Source organism: Vidua chalybeata, chromosome 17 (genome assembly GCF_026979565.1).
Source record: "Vidua chalybeata isolate OUT-0048 chromosome 17, bVidCha1 merged haplotype, whole genome shotgun sequence".
NCBI lineage: Eukaryota > Metazoa > Chordata > Aves > Passeriformes > Viduidae > Vidua > Vidua chalybeata.
In genome coordinates this window covers 10,806,235-10,827,435 of record NC_071546.1, presented here as the reverse complement: position 1 = coordinate 10,827,435, position 21,201 = coordinate 10,806,235, and the positions used below count along the sequence as shown (strand labels likewise).

General features: G+C 40.3%; 1 protein-coding gene and 1 long non-coding RNA gene across 2 annotated transcripts in view; both read left to right on the top strand.

Annotated features, from left to right (window-relative positions):
• Positions 1–21,201, top strand: part of CDH4 (cadherin 4) — a 419,012-nt gene that overhangs the window by 15,131 nt on the left and 382,680 nt on the right. The window lies entirely within an intron of this gene.
• On the top strand, positions 10,315–11,568 carry LOC128796682 (uncharacterized). Its single transcript, XR_008433858.1, has 2 exons — positions 10,315–10,413; positions 10,637–11,568. It is a non-coding gene; the product is annotated as an uncharacterized LOC128796682 (long non-coding RNA).

Here is a 21,201-nt window from a genome sequence, read left to right as displayed (position 1 = left end):
CGCTGGTTGTGACTCATAAATAGAGATAACATCTGTGCTGATAGTTTTTTGTGATATATAACCAGATTGAATGAACAAAGTTTTCATTTATTGCTGTTCTTTTGCCATTGTTATATTTAGGGAGCTCCAGTGTAGCAAGTGAAAATATATGCTTATGTATATTGCTCATGAATAGTTCAGAATTTATATACATCCTGTGAATTTCAATTTGGCCACTGTATCTTTTTAAACTAAAAATGGCCTATTGCCATTCCCTGAGCCTAAAACTTTTTCAGGATCCTTCCCAAATCTTAGTCTCTTGAAAGCTCATACTGCTGCCAAGTCCACACCATTCTTTTAATTAAAAAGCCAGAAAAAGAGAAGTGAAACTTCCAGTGGATGTAAATCCTGATAATCCTGAAATGATGTAAATTGGTGCAGCTCCTTAAGTCATTGGAAGTATTCTGACTTACATCTCCTGAAAATCTGGCACATAATATTCCTGCTGGTCCTTTCTTCTGCCCAATAGCTGCTCTACACAGAGTTGGCACTGTGGACAAAGCACTCTCTTACGAGCTGATAGAGGGTGGCACGGCTTCCAGCACTGCTGATTCAGCACAGCAGAGGCCATTTTCCTGATTTCTTTGTGAGTTAGATTAAATTACTCTGCAGGCTGGACTGGAGCCACAGGCCATAGTTTTACAGCCTTATAACATGGTATCCTAGCCCGTGGCATCTGAGAGGTCTGGCTGTGTGTAAAGCTCTTCTGCTTTGCTGCAAAGCATTTTTGGATTTGGCGCTTGGCCCCTTTGTGAGGCTCACGGCAGCAGGACTGGAAATATTTTGATTGTCTTGTTGGGATACACCAAAGTGAGGCTCTGTTAATGGAGGGAAGGGACATCATGGGGGTCAGGTTAGTGTGAAAACTCCATTGTGTGTGTTTGTCATGGCAACGTTTCTTTAGATTTGCCGCACAGAAATGCAGGATAATAAATAACAAATGTGGGATTTAATGAGCATAACACAACAGGAGCACCAGTGAGGCAAGGGGCATGTGCCATCAGAGCTGTCCCAACTTGCCAAAATGTGGGGAAATCCAGTTCCCGTTGTGTCTCAGTACAGGGACATCTCTTATCTAATCTGAGCAGGTTAGGAGTTGAACCAAGGGGGAGCAGTGGGGAGATGCCCTTTGTGGTGAGCTGTGCCCTGCTCACATCCTGCAGAGCTGGGATGCCTGTGACTGCTCTAACAGGCACGTGGGCAGAGGCAGAAGCAGGTTTTCTGTTCTCTGGCAGCTGCTGGCTTTGTGTATTTCCAGAGCAGAGCCAGCTCTGCTGTGCTCTGCAGTTGGGCTCCACGACTGCAGCTCTCAGTGAAATTGGTCCAGTTGTCTTTGGCCAAGTCCTGCTCTTGCTCTGATTTACCCTTTCCCCTCCAATCCTCATGATTGCAAAAGGGACTCTGGCAAAGGGAGAAAACAACTGTTAATGAGGAGAGAAAAGGTCAAACAGATCCAGTAAAAGTCATCCTGCTTCCAGCATAGAGAACAATCTAAGCTGATCCTGCCCAAACCAGGTGTTGGACTGAAGATGAGACCAGGCTGAAAGAATTTTCACCATAAGTTTGGAAGCTTCGCTCTGTCTCTTCTCCCTCACCTGACTTCCAGTCACATTGTTTCATAGCTTTAAGGGGCTTGCACTGTATCAGGATGGGCACCCCACATGTGGTTGTCTTGGAGATGCATTACTGCCTTTCAGCTTTATCTCTGTAATTAAAAAAAAAAAAAAATTAAAAGAGAAGCACCACCAAACAAACCCTATGGTTTTAATACAAAGATAAATATATTTTTGCAAATAAAAAGTATTCTTGATTCAGAACATCAGGCAACAGTTCTCTGCATGTGATACAGAGGTTAAGTTCATGTTGCTGGTTTCAGTGCAAAAACAAAAATGGGCAGATCAGGAAATTTGCTTCTGAGTGGTTTTTTCTATTTTCTGAGCCCTAGTTCAGTCTCATGGACTTTGGTAGAGCTGCTGCACAGAGGGTTTATCTATTGATTTCTGAATGTATTGTGCTGTTAATCTAAAACCTCTTTCCCCAGTGGAATTTCTATTCAGAAGGCTCTAGCCAAGCTCAAGAAAGTTATTTGATTTGGAGAGTTTGAAAGAATAATAAAAGAAGGATTGATGCAGTTGGATTTTCATGAGCTCAGTCTTCTAGTAAAATAGACAGGCTTCTTCCTCCTGTGTGTGTCTGAGGTGGTTGGCTCATTATTTAGGAGGAAAGCAGAGTATGGAGATCACTTAAGTTTTACTGCCTGAGAATTTTGCAATTATGAAACTTGTTCAGAATAAAGTAATGAGAACAGTTTTGGTGATATAACAAAATATAAAAATTAATGGGTTAGTGCAGCTTTGTCTTTCCATAAATTTGTGTGCTTTATTTCTTAGCAATTGGGCCTTTTCTGCTAATTTTTAAACTAGTAAAAATTTAGTGCCAGTATTTGGGAAATCCATGTAATTTCCCAATAAGACATATGTGGCAAGGGAATTGCACCATATAAACCAGGGAATTTTGTTCCTCAGATATTTCCACCATCCTTTAAGTACTGAAGATTAAGTAAGCTTTTTAAAAGAGCTTAGACAGGAGAGAAGATGGTGCTTTACGAATCTTCTAGTTATTAAAATGTTCATTACTTTTGCTGAGAAATAAATATGGGAATAATCAGTCTTGTATTACAATAAAAGAAAAAATCCCAAAAAGTACTTTCTGCCTTTGAGTGCACTGGTGTTGTCTATAGTGCAGGAGTTAATGAAGCAGACAAATGAGATGAAATTGGTAGTGAAATGAAATTGAGGGTTTTTTTTTGCTTTTTGGGACTAAAGTCCTGACCAGCTGAAATCAGTTGCCCTTGACTTCACAGTGCCCATGGCTGGGCCAATAAAAGGTATAAAAGGTTTGTTGTGTTTCATTAGGATGTTGTCAAGTTAAGTCAAGGAAGGTGGACTTGTATCTAAAAAGAGATTCCTTGTGAGAATTCCCTGTCTCTAGAGCACTGGAGTTTATTAGACATGATTATTTTTTTCCTTGGGTTTGGAAGCACACTTGTTGCTCTTATTTATGCAAAAAATGCAGCTCTCTGGAGGTATGAGATTAACCCGAGGCATTATTTTATTGCAGACCCAGGTGGGAACCTGGAAGTTCAGAGTATGCATGAAGAATTATCTGAGGCAAAATGTTGTATTAACTGTGCAGTTAGTCTCTCTCAGCAGCATTTAGAGTTTCTTCAGCCCTTGTGGTGACTAACCTAACACATTTTATTGGTGAATAGTTCAATTTGCTTAAATGGGCTGATTTTCTTGAGTAGGCAGAAATTATATCTTCTTTCAGAATGTCTCAGATTTAGTTCAACTGAAAGGCCAAATCCAAATTTGACTTGTTTTTCTTCCCAAACACCTGTTAAAGCACTGGGTGAACAGAACAACCAGGATTTGGCTGAGGGAACTGTTCAGAGGGACTTAATTTGCTGGAGCTGGGGTAAAGAGTTGCATTTAAGACTGGTCTGAAAACTCAACTTTGAACCAGAAAGGAAACGAGATCTTCTTTTTTTTTTTTGTCCTTTTTTCTTTTTCCCCCCATGTAGAAGTAAGTGCTTTAGAATATCTGAAACATCTACCCAGTATCATTTCACTGCTGAGAATTGGCTAACTGTGTAAAATTATATTGACCTGAGGGGATTGAAATATAGAAGTGGCCGTGCGCTTAACTGTGCAGGAATCAAACTGTTTTACTGATAACATTTTATTGATTCATCTTCTCTGGGTGTTACAAGTAGCCTGAAGCCTGGCAAAATGAGCTGGCAATGTTTCTGTGTTGTGGACATTGCAGTATTGCAGCTCTTCAAGGTATTGAAATTTTATATATGGGCTGAGAGCTCACGTAATTATTGTGATTTGTAATGACTGAGGCTGCAGATGGGGTTTCCCAGAGGCTTCATTTCAAGCTAGATAACTGGTAATTTCTCTTTTCTGTTTAAGAATCTGTTGTCCCTCCATTTCTCTGCAGCTGCTGAGGTTTTTCTCTGTGAAAAGCTGAACCGTATCTCTGACTTAATGAAGATGCGTAAAATGATTGAAATTGCCTTAACAAGGCAGTGCTCTATGCAGAGCAGCAATGAAAATGTGTCTTGCTGTTTGCAGGGGATACTTTGTCCTTTTCATAAAGGAACTGTGCCTTCCCACCGTATTATAAAAATAACAACAATTAAAAAATACCCTTCTTCTGACAAAGCTTTAAGGAAATGAATGGCTTAAAAGACCACAGTGGCAGATTGTGAGTGCAACCTGCATGTGTTGACTAATGAAATTCTTTTGAAAGAGCTAATTTCATGTATTTTACTTAATGAAAGCTTATTTAAGATTTTAATGATGTGGGTCTTTTCTCTTCAGCAGAATGCCATATTGACTCATGACATATTTTTACACAGGCTTCATTCTGCCGTGAACAACAGTGGTTGGAAATGTGAGCACTTGATAAAGTATCATTAAATTAGCTTATTGTAGTTGCAGATTTTTATTACGCTACTTCACCGCGATATGAATTGATCGTGTTGTACTTGCCGGTTTTAAAGGTGCAGCAGTGTTATTGATTGTGCTACTTTATCTCAGGTGCTTCATCAGCCTGCTGGCAGGCTGGTTCCCTCTGCAATTTTAGGAAGTACTGGCTTTGTGCATTTTTTTCATTCTGTGCCTTTTGTCTGTGTGCATGTGTTTTTTTATTGTAAATACCCTAAAAGAGAGCCTGTTTTGGGGTTGTACCAAGCCCTTGTGCTCAGCAGCTCTGCTCCGTCCTGGGGCTTTGGGTGCTGCTGTGGGGAGGTGAAGCAGTGGGTGTCCCATGTGGAAGCACTGCTGGATGGGCTGTTGTCCTCAGCTGATTTCCAGGGAATTAGTGAGATGTACCAACACAGGGAAAAATCAGTTCTGCTCAAACTTCATAGCGTGTGCATTTGGACCAGGGGTTTCATCCCGTGGTGTAATTGTTGGTAATGTGATGTGTGTCACAAATAAAGTCAGAAAAACAAGAGCCTACATCTTGGTTAGTCAAACCTTTCAGATATTTTTCCACATTAACATGAGTAGTGGATTTCTTCTACAAATCTTGGAACTCCCAGACCTATTCCAATACTAAGTGTATTGGAAACGGATTGCTGTCAAGGCTTGTCCATCTAATTAAATTCCCTTATTAGCACCAGAGCTGCAGACTTCCAGAGAAGACATTAGTTGAATAATCTTTCCAATTTACCTAGGTTAAAACTAGATGGCCTTTCGTAAAATGCTGAGCTAAAAGTTCAGCAACAACAGACATAAGTTCTAGTCCCCCTTTTTGTGTGATCTGTGGTAATTCAATATATTCTTTAAATATAAATTGGTATTTCAGCTGTTCTGTGGAATATTTTCAGACTTCAATTATCACAGGCTCTCGATGCCGCGAGGACTGTCACCTCACGCTTCAGGCTGAGGGCAGTCCAGTGATGGCTTTTACGCATTAATAAAGTTTTTCATGATTCATTTTGGCATATTCTTAGCCAAATATAATAATCTTCTTGTCATAAAGTCCTGCTGATCCACAGAGGTTGTCTGTGCTCTGTACTGGTGATAGTTGTACCTTTGCAGGAGATAGGAATATCAAGATTTTGACAGAGAACCAAAACATGTGAGGTTTAGTAGGAGCCCTGATGGATTTTCCAACAGGTGGGGGACTTGCCCTTGGAGGGAGCCAAGTGAAATGAAATATGCTTTGACCCTTGAGCTTTGCAAATGGGGATTGAGTGACTCCCAGCAGATGTGCCTTAGCCCAGCAGCATCCACTGACCCTCTGGAATGTGAGAGCATCCAGGGGTCCCACTGCCCTTCCACTCCCACGTGGGAGGGCAGGGATGGTGCAGCTGGGAATGCCTTGTTTCCTTCCAGAAATGTAAGGGAAACGTGTCTTTGTGTCAGACAAAAGACCCACACTAGCTCAGGGTTGGGAATGGAGAGCTTCATAATAACACTGAGCAAGAGATGTTTAAAAATCGCCCCAAGTTTCAGGAAACAAGATATTTGTGCTAATTAGACTATTTGCCTGTCATCTTTATTCACTATTTAAATAACAAAAAGCCCTCAAGTGAAATCAAAGCGTGGTAGAACATATTTCTTGAGTCTCCTTGATCAAAGCTTATAAAAGGAGGAGAATACTGCTCATAACTATTTCCTCAAATTTAGATGTGAGATATATCCTCTATTGTAGTCCTCTCTTTTGAGGACTTGTGTATAACCTGTGGCAAAGTGATGGATGTCTGTCAGGTATCAGACATCCTGCTCCTTTCCAGGTGTACATGTGATGAATTACTATTAGTTCTGTCAGGATGTGACAGAAAAAAATGTCTTCAAATAAAAACAACCTGCAAACTAAATGTGAAATGTTTTGTTCTTACTTATTAATTAACACTGGTTCAGTTGTGCAATTGTCTTCCTCTGTATCTACCTCTTGATCTTTTCTTAGATTGCAAATTATCTGAGATAGAGATCACCATTTTCCTGACCTGAGTTTATAAAGAAAATGGCATAGTGGGATCCACAGCATTTATCTTGAAGTCAGTAATTAATAAAATAAACAGGAGATGCCTTTGGGTAGCTGTTCAGTCTCCTGCTCAGATGATGCTTTAGAGCAGGTTGATATAGAAATCTGTTCATGAATTTTTGGTGCATTATCTTTTGGTTTTGTTTTGGGGTTTCTGTGTTATTGTTGTCTTTAAGGACGTGGTTTTTTTCAGAAAGGGAAGAAGGGATCCTCTAGACCTGAATAATTGAAAAAGAAGATTCTTCAAGCTTGATCATCTATGAATGGGAGAAAGTAATAAAAGAGCAATGGAAGCTTACACCTCTCTGGAGCCAGGTGGGAGGCAGTGGTCACACATGTGGCCTTTAGAGCAGGACAGACAGCCCGAGCTGGCTGGGACTTGCCCAGGTCAGCACAGCTGCTCCTGTAGTGCTGGAAGTTCTCCGTGTCTGGTTGTGCAGTCCTGAAGGAGGACTAGAAAACACCAAGGAAAATGGAAAGAAGTGTGCCAGAATCATGAGACGAGATAAGGGGAAATTGTATCTGCAGTGGCAGAGCTCGTGTGCTGCCAGCCACTGATGTACATCTGCCTCCATTCTCAACTTCGTAATTGGCACCGGGACGCTGTAGCAGAAACCAGCTGATTGCTTTGTTTCTTTTCATTCTGCACCTTCTCGATAAGGGAATGAAAGGATTCCTCCCTAGATGTGTTATTCAGACATTGAGGCTCATTACAGAACCCAGCACAGCCTACTGAAGAGAGCCAAGCATCAGCGTGATGCCCCATCTGATCTCCCACCCAGACATTTTTGTCAAGCTCGGGAATGCCATCAGCCTGAAGGATTTCCTTCTGAGGGAGTTCCTCACCTGTGCTTGTGTAGCTGACTCCATCTGAATTTGCAAGCCACAAATTGTGTGTCATTCCTGCCCAGGCGACTTCAAAGGATATTTTAAAAATTGTGTCCACTACTCCTACATTATGTTTTAAAGAAATAGGTCAAATCAGTTGGAAGAAGAGTCGTCAGAATGTGTTTATTAATCTGTGAAGAATAAAGGTGAAGGTTCAAATTTGGGTGCTTTAAGTGCTTTTGGATTGGCCACAACTTGATTTTTAGATCTGTCTTGTGAAATTTGTCACCATTAAAAACTTACAGCTAAATGTCTTTCAAATTTATGGATTTTTCTCTTCTTTCCCTAGAAGGGAAAGAGAGAGAGAAGGGTGTGCAGTTCTCCTCAGAGGCATGCCCAAAACGGGAGATGAAAATCAGCGGGGGGAACTAGGAGAGTTCAGTTAAGTGTCTGCTGGGTTTCAGGAATAGTTTAATTTATGGTGATAACTTCTCTTCAGCAGTTGACTTGCTGTGACCTTAAAGAAAGCTCTTGCAGACGGAGCTTTCACTATTTCTGGGAGAAGTTATGTACTTTGTGCATGTGTGGTTTACTGCCACAGATGGGTCCCCCTGAATTTGGAGGCCAAAGGCAGTAGCAGAAGGTTACGAGATGGCACTGCTGCATAGAAAGTTTCTAAAAACAAACACATCAGTTTTTACCAGCACCCTGTAAGGTCTGGTTCAACAGATATTTAAAAACTGTAAAAAAAAAAAAAAAGAAAAAGAAAAAACCCACAAACACACAAGAAAAAGAAAAAAAGGATGTGTTTGCCTGCTTGCATGCAAGTATCCCTGAAAAGTTGATGGGTTCATTTTTACTTATTTATGGGCAAATTACAGAGGTGCATCTGTTCCTTCTCTGTATACAGCCAAGCATCTCAAATTTCTAAGATACTTTTTGACATTCTTTGAAGATTTAATGCCAGGTGGAAGATCAGTTAGAATTACAGATATCTTGAACTTTGAAAATAATGCTTCTGCTGGAAACTTTTTTACTTTTGCTCCCAACTTTAATGAGGCACAGTCTAAACATCATAGTAACTGAAGCAGCAGAAAGGGGACAAAAAAGCCAACCCGACAATTCACAAGAAAATATTTTCACATGTTTACAGTAGAGTCAAAATATTTGTGCTGTGTTTATTTAATTCAAATGCTTAGAACTATGTCATATTATAAAAACAGTATTACTGGAATAAAACAGTGGCCTGCAAGTCAGATACCTGAACAGGGAACACTCAGCTGGAATCCAGTTTTTACAATTTTTACAAGTTGTTTATACTGCTGTTGCTAAAGAGGGCAAGTAATTTTGGATAAAGCCCTCTTTGCCTGCCATTAATTGTAAGAGTTAAGCATGTGCCTTTAGATAGCAAAGAGCCTGATTTGCATTTACAATCAGGTGTCCTGTAGCCCTTCTACATCTTAATTGTCTCTGCCAAGGAGAACTTTTGCTTTAGAGATCACACCTCTAAAAGTGGAGAACACCAGGCTGTGCCTCACTGGGATTTTGCTTTGCTTTGTTTTCCTTTTTCCCTTAAGTCCAATCACTCATTCAAATAAATATATACATATATACACATATAGACACACACACACATATATATTATGTATTTATACAACCCTTTGAAAGCATGGCCTGAGGAATTTGACACTGGCCATCAGTTAGTGGATTTTGCTTAGTAATTGCTTCATCTATTCAATACTATTGAAAATACCCTTGAGCAGAACATAGCTGCAGGGGAACAAGACTCTAAAGGAGCAACCTAATTAATGAATCTTATTGCCACTTAGACGAGCGTTACACAGCTGGCCTTGGTTGTCAGGATGGATCTGTTCTTGCAACATCATGTGTTTGTCCAGGAAACTGCAATCATTAGAGAAATGAGTGAAGTGGGATTGGTGTGTTTGGGTCTGTGGAGGCAGCAGGTGCCCTTTGAGTGTGCAGTTGCACTCCTGATGGTGCAGGTGTCACCAGCATCTCATGTCTGTGTGGGACAACAAATGAATTCTCCTGGCTTTTATCTTGGTAGCCGTGACCGAGATTATTCGTTGCATTCAGATGAAGTGAAAACGAAGTAGTCACAGCCAGAGTCTGAAAGTAGGCAAATTGCTTTCATGCAGTAGAAGGGTGAGCAAAACTGAAGTAGGAAAGGATTTTCTTTTTCATTTAGTATTTATAAAAAACACAAGCTGTTGTGTGTGTCCAGAGAGCACCTGGGTTTTTGTGAATGGTGGTGTGGCATGTTTGTCTCCAGCAGAGTAATTCAAGCAATAATACCTGCTGGTGATGGTGTGTTTTCTGAAGATCTTTTGAAGGAAGTTATTTGGATAACTAATTATTCATTCCTACCTTTAAAAATATTGAATGCTATGTTTGTGATCTGTATTGCTGAAGTCATTGTACCAACAAAAACTGTAGCTCTGGGTGCAAGTCAGAGTTTGTGTTTCTAATTGAAGTCATAGACAATTTACTGAGCAGTCAACAAATAAAAATTCTGAGCTTGCACCAGTCCGGTTTTTGATGTCCTTTCAACCTTGGTTACTCTGTGATGCTGTGAAAAAGGCAAAAACACTTCTAGGAATGTCCTGTTCTATCAAGGACTACAATAAATTGCTCTTCTTTCAGAAGATCTTTTCTGAATGATGCCAAACCTATTGCAAAACCCATTTCTGCAAGTCCCCACTACCACGTGGGGATATGAGACCCCATGTTAAAGACTCCCATATTGCTTATAAATCCTTTAACTTTCTGTGCTGCTTTAATATGTAATTTTCTGCTTCTCAATGGAGACACACTGAAACCTGTGATTTCTACTTGGCCTTAGGAGAGTTCTTCAGATAAAATAATTTTCATTAGAAAATTCCTCTGATGGGCTTATGAACTTTTAATGTGAGATCATCACTGAACCTTTTTTGTGTTCTTCTGAAGTGACCTTGGCACATGGTGAGTTTTGATCCTGGAGAATCTTTCCTGGTTTGCATGTTGGGGATTCATGTGGCAGCTTCTCTGCTTCAGCCTGTTCCTGCTGCCCCTGCTCCTGCCTGAACTGCTTGGCCTGGCACAGATCTGCCCCACTTCTGCCTTCCCTTTATAGCTGCTTCAGGCATTCCTTGTCTACATTGTGGTGTCAGCTCCTTACTCTTTTTTTTTTTTTTTTTCCATGTAGGGCAACACATGAACACACCTCAATGTGAAATTTTCTGAAGAATTCTTAATGCCTGCAAGTGGCACTTGAGTGGCTAATTCCAATAACTCCGGCAGTCAGTTGATGAAGCATTCTTTGCTTTATGATTTGAGTAATAGAAGTAGTTGCATCTGTGGTTATAGATCAGAAAAATCGCTTATCCAGCTCTTTTCAGTCCCTTTGATTCATTGGACGTGACCACAACACTGTTTAGTGCTGGTCAGTCGTTTTCAAGTCAGTGAGCATCTGGGTTGGTCATTAGCCAGCAGAGAAATCAATTAGGGCTGGTGGGGGTGTGTTTGGAGGAGAGGATTGGAATACATGAATTCTATCGATCCATTGTCCTGGATAATCAACATCCCCACGAGCAGATCTTAAAGCTGTGTGAGGACTCCATGGAAGTTCCTTTCTGCTCTTGCACCTCTGTTCCACCAAGAGTGACTCCTCCAGCCAACAAAGATGGCAACTCTCCGAGGTTCCAAATTCCCAACTTTGTTAAAGCAATGAGCTAATTAATAAAGCATAAATTGTTAGCATTTTTCTGTGGAGCACTGCCGAGGATCCATTATTTTATTTAGTGTATTTGTCTTAAAGTGATTATGTTACTAATTATAAGGCTCACTAGTCTGTTTAACAGGAGTCCAAATAATTATAATTTGTTTGCATTCCCACCCTGCGTGTTTTCATACAAAAAGGAAAACATTTTGTTGAATGATTAATCTTGTGCATGCCTCTCTGTATGTTTAGGAAAATTAAATGTCTCATTTTTGTTCTAAATGAGAGATTTTTGATTTTGCTACTCTTGTTCTCAAGGTGCATTGGTAAATTCTGAAGAAACATGAGGATAAAGCCACAGGGGGAATGATGGGCTCTTAGAACTCAGTATGTTCCCAATAAAGTCCATAACAAAATTCCTTTTGGTGTCAAATTCTTTTGCATAATTTGTGTTAGAAAAAAAAAATGGGTTGAAATTCTTATTTACAGGCAATCTTGAAGCAAAAGCTTTGGAAGCCTTGGAAACAGTTTGGCAGACAAATTCCATTGCTCTTATTAGAATAACTTGAAGGACAAAATTCATAACAGGCTTTTCAATTAATGCTCAATTTAGGGCGCCTTGGAATCAGCAGCAGCATAATGAAACCCTGTTTGAACCTGGAACATCCAAAGAATGTGTTATTTAATGTTAGGAAAAAAATTGTCAAGGTTTTATAAAAAGCTCAGCAAATTGAGGCAAAAGTACTGAAGTCACTTTCAGAGCTGCACTTCAGAAAATGGCTCAAATGAGAAGTCAGCACTGTGAAGTTAACTCCTTGTTTTATGGCAAAAATAAATTTAAAAACCAGAGTTGTTTCTAGGAGTCTACTTGGAAGTTTGCTGAAGTTCAGGTAGCGAAATGCTTGCTTGGAAAAAAGACCCAGCAGAAAAATCACAATTTCAAACTCAGATAATAGTTTCTGAAAATAGCTGGGCTGCCAGAATGTCAGAGTCAGGAATGAGAAGATTGCTGAGGGGAAATGGCAGAGTAACAAGGGGCCCGAGGAGACGTGAGGAGCTCACGGCTTCATCTTGGTTTGAGGGAGAGAAAATTGCTTAGTGCTACTTAGAGCATCTCCCATTCAAAGATCTCAAAGCTTGCTGAACCAAACATAATCCTTTGAAGACAGGTACAGACTGATGATCACTGTGCTTGTCCTCGTGCTGCTGCTGGAGCTGCCCTGGAGCATCCTGATCTCTGGGCACGGTGGCACCACAGAGCTCAGCACAGGAGGGAAGAGGAAAATGCACTTGGGAAGGGACTGGGGTGACAGAACACACTGAAATGCCATCACTAAAGTCTGGACACCACCATGCTTCTAATGAATAAATAAATAAGTCATCAAGTGCAGGTGAAGATATTTCCTTTCTTCTGACATTCGTGTTTGTTATTCCGCCAAATGTTTCCTTTACTTGTGAGAAAATTGGAGCAGCCAAGATTCTTAATATTAAAAGACCTCAGTGGAACTGTTAAAATTCCATTCTGTTCAAAATTTTTATGCCAGTTGGCTGTATTATCTCTTTATAATTTTCTTCTTCAGTGCATACGTAACTGCATTAGTTGGTCATTTACCAACAGACTTGAAAGACCAATACCATTAGCTGGAGAAATAGCTGAAGTTTTTTTGGGTTTTTTTGTTTTTTTTTTTTATGTAGGAGAAATATGGAAGTGCTACTTGCTTTTTGATGATGGTAGTAGTGGTAGTATTTATCTTTTTTATTTTATTTTTCCCCACACTTCCCCCATAAAGCATGAACTCCAATTTTATCTGCATTAGTGTGAATAAAAACAGTGCATCCTCAAGCGAGGTGCATAAATATAACCCCTTTTACTATGCAAGTAATAACTGCACTCAACAACTCTCGTAAGAGCTGTTACAATGCACAAACAGGTCCTGAGAGCACATTTGTCATGGTAATTTCAAATGCAGACCTTCTCTGTGGAGTTGCAGCCTGCAGAAAGACCTGGTGTGTGCAGGTCACACTTGGGGTGGAGGGCTGGGACACGGGGAGGGGGAGCAGCTGATGAACTCTGGTGTTAATCTGAATCCTTTCCTCCAGCCCTGCAAAGCCCTACGAACAAAATGGTATTTGATCAGTGCTGATAATGCATTGTCAGGTGTTCAGGCACCATGAAACTGTTTGTACCGAGCTCCCTGAACCAGAAGGAGAGGGAAAGTTCCTAATGAACCTCCTGGAGAGCTGAGCCCCAAGCGTTGGGTCTAGCACTGTTTTTTTATCTGATGCCAGCCGGCTCTAAATAGGTCTTAAAGCAGCTCCAATAGTTTATGCTGTTAAATAAATCTAATCTGTAAAACAGGTCACGTAAAAAAAACCTAAAAACTTTTCTTCTAATTACAGTAAGATTTTATTGAATGCACATTATACATATAGATCATAATACTTATTAAAAAAAGACTATTAAGATTTTACAGTTCAAGATTTTACAGGCAATGGGAACAGTGGAAGCCTAATGCTTTCTGAGAATCATATCTGCATTAGCAAGATAAAGGACAATTTAGGAAGATTACAAAAGCAATGATTTAGAGTACAACATAAAAATCTGCTGAGAACTAATTCGCAATGCCAGCTGCTGCTAAGCTTCTTAATCTTTATCTAGTTCAATTAAAATCTGACTGTTTGGGATTTCATTAACAACTGGGGACTTGAAAATTACATGCACTTTTACACTGTATTCAACTGCTTATGCACGTTACTGGAAGTTGCCCGAAATATCTTCAGGTAGACTTGAGATATAATTAAAACTTAAGTACTTAAAGGATAATGCAGAGGTAAAAGAGGATTATTTTAATTTTTCTGTCAGATCCAATTGACAAAAAAAGAATCTCTCACGAGTTGAAATGAGTTGCAAACCAGTCAGAATTTTAATGCAGGGGATATTTATGGACGATTGTGCAATCAGATGTGCAGATCAAACAGCCTCATTGGAGGGCGGAGTGAATCGGATATTGTAATTGTGCCCTGTGCTGCTTGTGTGTTTTTTGTGGAAAAACCACTTCACATCTATCATTCACTTCTGTACTGATGTAACCACGCTGCTATCAATTAATTATGCATTTCAAAGAATCTGCAAGTAGGCCTTTCTAAAATTAAACTAAGCAAAGTGATGAACAAGCTTTTAATCACTTAATACTGTGTATAAAAAATAGTTTCTTTCCATTAATTCCTCAAGAATAATTCTTCCAAAAGTTTTTCAGAAGTAGGAAAAAGCTGTTTTTTTCTCTTTCCCCCTCTTCATTGTTTGTCTCCTATTTTCCATGCCATCATTGCCATACCTGCTGATTTAAAGGAGGGAAGTGAAAGAGCATTGAGCAGCTCTTTATTTTGAAGCAGTTCATTGAAAGGCTTTGCATGTTTGATGTGCACAAGAGCACTGACTTTTTCTTGCCTGTATGATGGAGTAGATGTCATGCTGGCTGTGGATGTCGTGCTGATGGAAGTGCCATGGGCATTTATTTATCTCTTTATTCATTAGAAGCATGGTGGTGTCCAGACTTTAGGGTTTTGCTGGGTTGGAGGCAGCACCATGGGATCTGCTAGTTAAACTCTGGGTCAAATCCTGAACTGGTTTAAATTTACAAACTGGAATGCATTTCTTTATTTTTAATTATTCAGTTCTAAAGATCTTAGGTGCCATGATAGGATGTGGAGGTAAGAATATTTCCAGAATGAATGAGGCTGTTAATGGTGGTGATGTTCCTCTTGGAAATGTTGAAGTGGTGTAGAGCTGCAGGATAATTGGTGCAAGACTTAGAAGACAGCCTGGACGTGTTTAAATGGTGTGTTTAGATCGAGTTAACTTTTAAACGGAGTAATGATACAGAGAAATCATTCTGTAGCAAAACTTCTTAAAACGTCTGGGGAGTTGGTGTTAACTTTTGTCACGGTGCTGTTCCTAGCAAACAAAGAGAGTGAGATTTTGCCTGACTGGCTACTTAATGGGTTTTTTCTTTTCCCTAAAAAAAAAAAAAAAAAAAAAAAAAAAAAAAAAGCTTGAAAAGCAAAACCAGTGTGTAGGATTGCTGTTGTATATAACTTTGAATAAAAAAGAAATGTTTTTCCCACCTCCCTGCTTCCATCATACTTTTAAGTGGAAACATGTGACCAGGCAAGTGGAGAATGCAGAAAAATAAAGTGAATTTTGAGTTGGGCATAATTTGGCCACAAGGGTAGCTAATCTGCTGTCCTGTGTCCTACTTGTGCCTAGAAACTTCATATGCCAGAGAAGGGGGTATCTGCTGAAAATCAGTATTTTAAGCAACTTAGTATCATGAAGTTCTGTATTTGGCAGGAAGGGAAACTTGCAGAAATTTGTATATGCTGGTTTTCTTGCCCCTCAATGTCTGGATTCTGTGTTTTAAATAGTGATGCTTTCTATATTATTTAATAAGGTAAACTATGGCTTCAGAATTAAAAATAGGCTGTTTGCCTTTGCATTTAAGGACTGAAATAAAGATGTGTAGATTACAAGAGTTAAAGACTCCTGAGCATCACTTAAGTCTCTGCTTGTCCTGCAGGGGGAATCTCTCAGCTGGTTTGCAATCAGGATGGCTGGGAGGAGAATGCAGGATGCAGGCAGCGCTGCCTGAAGGAGCACCACCAAAATTTAAACCAAAATTTGAGTGCAGTTTTATTTCCTAATAGCAAAAAACCCTGTTGCCCTGATTTTTAAAAGTGTTTTCTTTTATAGTTCTTTTGAAAGTGTTAAAGTTCTCATAAAACTTCTTTAGCCTTCTGATAATGTTTACATATTTGAGAGCCAGAGTTCTCACACAATTTCATGAATAAATAGAATAGTCTACATATTTCTCTGTGGGTGAAGAGAAATGATTGATTGATCTTGGGACCAGTGTGGTTGGAGAGGTGGTAATTCCATCCTCCAATCCACGGTCACCTTTGGAATTCTGTAAATACCAGATGTTTGAATAAAACTGAGTCTTTTTCTCTTTTGAACTTACCAAGCTTCTGTGTACTCATTTCGTGTCCAATAGCGACAAAACCCCCTCAAACTTCTCTCATTTCCATCCCTCAGGTCTCCTGCCTTCCCTAATAAGGTGGGCACCCAGCTGTGTGTGTGGCAGGGTTTGGGTGTGCAGAGGGTGGCTGGGGGTGCCACTGGCACACAGCTCTGGACACCACTGCGAGCCCTGGCCCAGCACCCAGTGTCACTTGGGGCTGGGGAGTTCTGGGGCTGATCCTGTGGCTTTAAGGAATTGTAATCTACCTAAAACCTTCCACATCTGAGTGCTGAACCCAGGGAGATACACAGCATTTCATCTGCAGAGATCTTAATTTATCTGCTGGGATAGGTGTCCTCAAAAGAGCAGAAAATGTGCCCTTCCCTCTTGACTGTAGAGTGCATTGAGTCCTTGGAGGCATTTCTTTAACTCTGGAGTTCATTATGTGCTCTTAGAATGGATCAACCACTCTGGTATGATGATCTGGACTTGGGATTTTACTCCTTGGATTTGGGTCCTGTCAGAAATGGAGGGGTTGTTATTGGAGATGAAAATCTGCTTCATTCTTTTTCTTTCCTTGTAAAGGGAAAACTGAAATAAATAAAATGAAGGGTATTGATATATCACAAATGGAAACAGTAAATGTGTCACTGGGGAGATGAGTGGGAGTTGAGAGCAAAGATAACTACAGACATGAGAATTATCTGTACGTTTGGCTTCAGATATTGAAATCTGTGCCACGGATTGATCCTGCAGGAATAATAAATACACATTATCTGTAATTATTCTCAAACTTCATAAACCTTACTTTAATAACATCCTTTGCATAATTTTTTTTTCTAAAATCTTTTATTTTTATGACACTGTCAGGCTTTTTAATTTTAACTCCAGGGAAATTGCTCCAGCTGTTACAGATTTTGTCCCATTTCTGTTCTCTGGAGGCTGGGATTTCCCTTTGGAGAGTTCACGTACCAGGTTGGAAGGTTTCTATGTCTGAGATGATTTTTTTTTTTTAAAGAAGATTGCAGGGAGCGAATTTGCAACTTTTATTACAAATAATAAAAATAAATACAGTTTCAGGTATAAAATTATTTATTTTTTAACTTGCATCATACAGTTATTTTTTTAATTTAAAAGTATGATGTCAGATAGGAAAAAATGTTCTTGGTGCATGTGTTGCAATGTGTTCCTTTATCAGTGGACACAACTGAGTGGTGTTTGAGTTACCAGCCCTCCCATGGTTGCACACTGAGCTGGGATCAGCATGGATATTGAAACTGTTTATTGGGTTTCTTCTGCTGTTATAAGTGTGATCACATTCCAAGATGTCCTGAGGTCTTAAAATACTGAGAAACAACAGTAAGCAGAATTTCAAGTTCAGCTTTTCTGAAGAGCAGGAATTAAATATAGGCCAGAGCATTCTTGTGCATTCCTGGTGGTGTGCCGGCCACGTGTTGTGAGCTGGGGATGCAGTTGAGTGTTAAACCAAAATTTGAGTGCACAGTTTTATTTCCTAATACCAAAAAAACCCTCAAACTGCTCTCATTTCCGTCACTCAGGTCTCCCCCCTTCCCTACTAAGGTGGGTACCCAGCTGTGGGCTCTAGGCCACATCTGTCCAAAACTGGCTGGGCTTGTGGCCATGTGAGGGACTCCCAAGGGAAGCAGAAAGATGAGTTTTGGTGAGAACCCCAAATGTTTCACTTGTCCAGAATGAAAGATTCAGTTTTCACGCTAACACATGTCTCCATAATACTCTAACTTGTTAAAAAAAGGTAAATTTTTAGTATGAAAAATAAAACCAAATCAATAAAAATTCTCTGTCCTCTTTTTCTCTTTCATAAAATGAAACTGGAGTGATTCTAAGTAAATTCTGAGGAATTTCAGCCCTTGAGTTGATTTTTTTTCTCTCATACAGTTTTAATTTGAAATTTCGCATTTGCTAATGACACATTTTTACTCTATCTGAAGATTGCCATCTACTGGCATATAAGAGCTTTTGGGGTCTGTTAATGTTCATAAATTTGAAAATTCAATAAAGTTGGTTATTTTCTCAGTTGATTTTGTTGATTTCATTATGCTTTGCAGGGTAGGGGCAATAGTAGAGGAAACATTAGCAGCATTTACTTGATCTTACCAAGTGCTGTGCAATGTCTGCTTAATTAAAAGCACATTATAACAACATATTGATGCTTCCCACATGAATGAGCTCTCTATTCCTCCAAATTAAGCCATATATCATACTTCTATCCTAAAAGAACAGAAGAGCACATTAATAAAAGTTTAAAAATAGACATTTTTTTCTAAGCATTTGAAGTGATTCTGACCTTCTGGCACGGTAACAGTTAGGTAGCTCAATAAACTACAGGGGGTAGAATTTAATAGTGTAATTCCAAAATTGTGGGAGACACCTCTCCCTCCTCAAGCTAATTTGTAGTTAATCCTGAAACTCTCTAAATTTCTAGCCCCTGATGCCTCCCAGCATCCTCCCTACTCAGCAGAGCACAAGGGTCTCCAGAGGAACTTAATTTTCTCCCCAGCAGCTGTGATGGGGCTGATGCCACATCCCCCAAGCTCTGAGCAGCTCCAGCCCCGATCCTCTGCTCCGAGGCTGAACATTGGCACTCACCTGGCACCAGCACCACCTCCCAAACTGGGGCAGCTGTGGCATCACTGGGGTGATGGGTTGCAGGTATGTGACCTGGCTATAAGGTGGCCAGAGTGGGCTGGGAGTCAGTGTTTGCTGAGAAGCTGAGGGGTCTGTCTGGGTGGGGCTGTGGCTCTGAAGCAGGTGAGAATTCCCCCAAGGTAACCATAGTTCTCTTTTCTTTGTCCAGTTCTTTGATGTGTCTTGATGGTGAGGTGCTCAGTGTGCTGCCTGGTCTGTATTTTACATTTAGATGTCCATTTTTCTGCAAGGAAGGACTTGGGCTCCTTGTCTGTGGCTTTGCTTTCCTTCCCGTGGTTGAGGCACCTAAAACTGACCTGGTTTATGTCCTGGCCTGCCAACTGTGCCCTGTGTGGAGCTCCTGCTCTGTGGTTGTGTAGAAGGGACTGGGCTGTTTTTTGGTGAAAGTGGTGTGAGGTGATGGGGCTGGTTTTGCTTTTAGTGATGCTGACTGTGGAAGCATCGACACTGAGAGGGTGAGATGGGCAGTGTGGTTGTGCTGCTGCTTTTTCAGCTGCTCTGAGGAGCACAAGCACCTGCCTTGCTCTGGGAAGGTGCTCTGTGTCGTGGGGGTGAGCTGTGGGTGGCGTGTGATGAGGGAGCTGTTGCTGTACTGTAACTCCCTGAGCTTTATGGAACTGGAAAGAAAGCCTGTGTAAATTGCAGAGATGTTAACTAAAGCTATCCTGGGGCTGCTTTCACATACATGCACTGTGGTTGTTGATTTCCTATCTGCAGTTCTGATTTTATTTGGGAATTTGTTGCATTTCTGTGTTAGTCATCTTGATGGTGTTCACCCCTCTTAGTATTTGTTGTTTCTTTTTTATATAACAGGGCTGATCTGCAGAGAAGGATGAAAATAATGGTAAAGCAACATATACATTTACATAAAAACACTTTTTGGGGTTCTTCTGTGTGAACTCCACGAAGAGTTTGTATTTATTCTGGATGTTGTTGGCATGACACTTTGATTTCTGCTGGATAGAGAGTTGTCAGTTCCACACTGTGGATACATTTGCTGCTAATTATAAACAGCCTTCTTGGCTCCTAAAGGCAAGCAGCCTTTCCACCATTTGCTCACATAAGCCTGTTTTACAGTTCTTTGGTGTGTAAGTCTTTGGAGTGTAGGAGAGTGGGGAGATTTATTGAAGGGCCATAAGGCAGGAGCCTCCAACCTGCAGCTAAGCTGACTGTGAAGAGAGCTGGATGCAAAGAGTGAGAACAGAAATCTGCCTTGTCTGGGGTAGGCTGAGGGTGTTTGTGGTGTGCACGGATCCATGTCGAGGTACTCTTGACTGAAGTCCCTCGTGCCTGAGGGATGTGGCAGTGTGAGCCCAGCCATCAAACCAGCTGCTCCCCATTCCAGCTCCCTGCTAAAGAGAAAATTTACCTCAGGTTTTGGTTTTTTTTTTTTACCTCTCATCAGATAAATATTGACTTTCTCAGTTCTTCAAGCAGGAGCCTCTGAGAGGCAAGTGCTGATTCTTCCTCTTCTGTAACAATCTCCACCAAGTAAATGTGTGTTTACAGTGCAAAATGGAGCAGCACATTAATGTGGTGATTGATTGACAGGAAAATGCACTTCTGTGATTGATGAGACAAATGCATGTTGCTTTCAAAAGCTCTGAGGAAATGTGGTCTATACCATACGCATTAGTACAGATTTTTTAGTGTGGGCTTTAATTTTTTTTTTATTATAAGCAGTCAATTTACTTCCAATTATAGTATGAGCTGCAGTAAATCTTGCTGTAGTAGTGGTGGTTAATCACAGATCAACAGGCATAAATCATATCAGACAAGTCTTGGCTATTAAGAGATGGACCATTCGTTAACAGAAACACTTGCATTGTTCTGGTCTCCTCCATGGCACACACAAGTCTTGTTTCCCTTGAGATATTCACAGTGCTGGCTTTGGCCTGTAATACATTTCAGTATCATCAGATGCACTGTGGACTGAAAATTCTCATGCCTGTGTGAATTAGAGGAGTAGTTTGAAGTTTCTCTGCTGCTGACTTGCCCCAAAATTGCTGTCAAAATGCAGATCACGAATTATTCAGGCATACACCTCTTCTGTGGATAAGTATACTAAAAGGTGGTGGGATGAGAATGTTAAATACAGGGAGAAACTCTTTAACTTTTTTTTTAGCAGTGATAGAATCTTACCCTTGATGTGTCCTGAGCTGAATCTTAGCAAAAACTTCACACAGATCATTTCAAACTTGTGAATTACTGTTGCTCTTGTGGTTTTTTTTTTTATTTTTTTTTTCTGACAGTTGGGATGATTTTGGGTGAGATGAATTCAGTTGTACTGATTTCTGCTGGAGAGTTAGTTCTCCTAAACAGACAGTGCACAGCTTTGATTTTAAG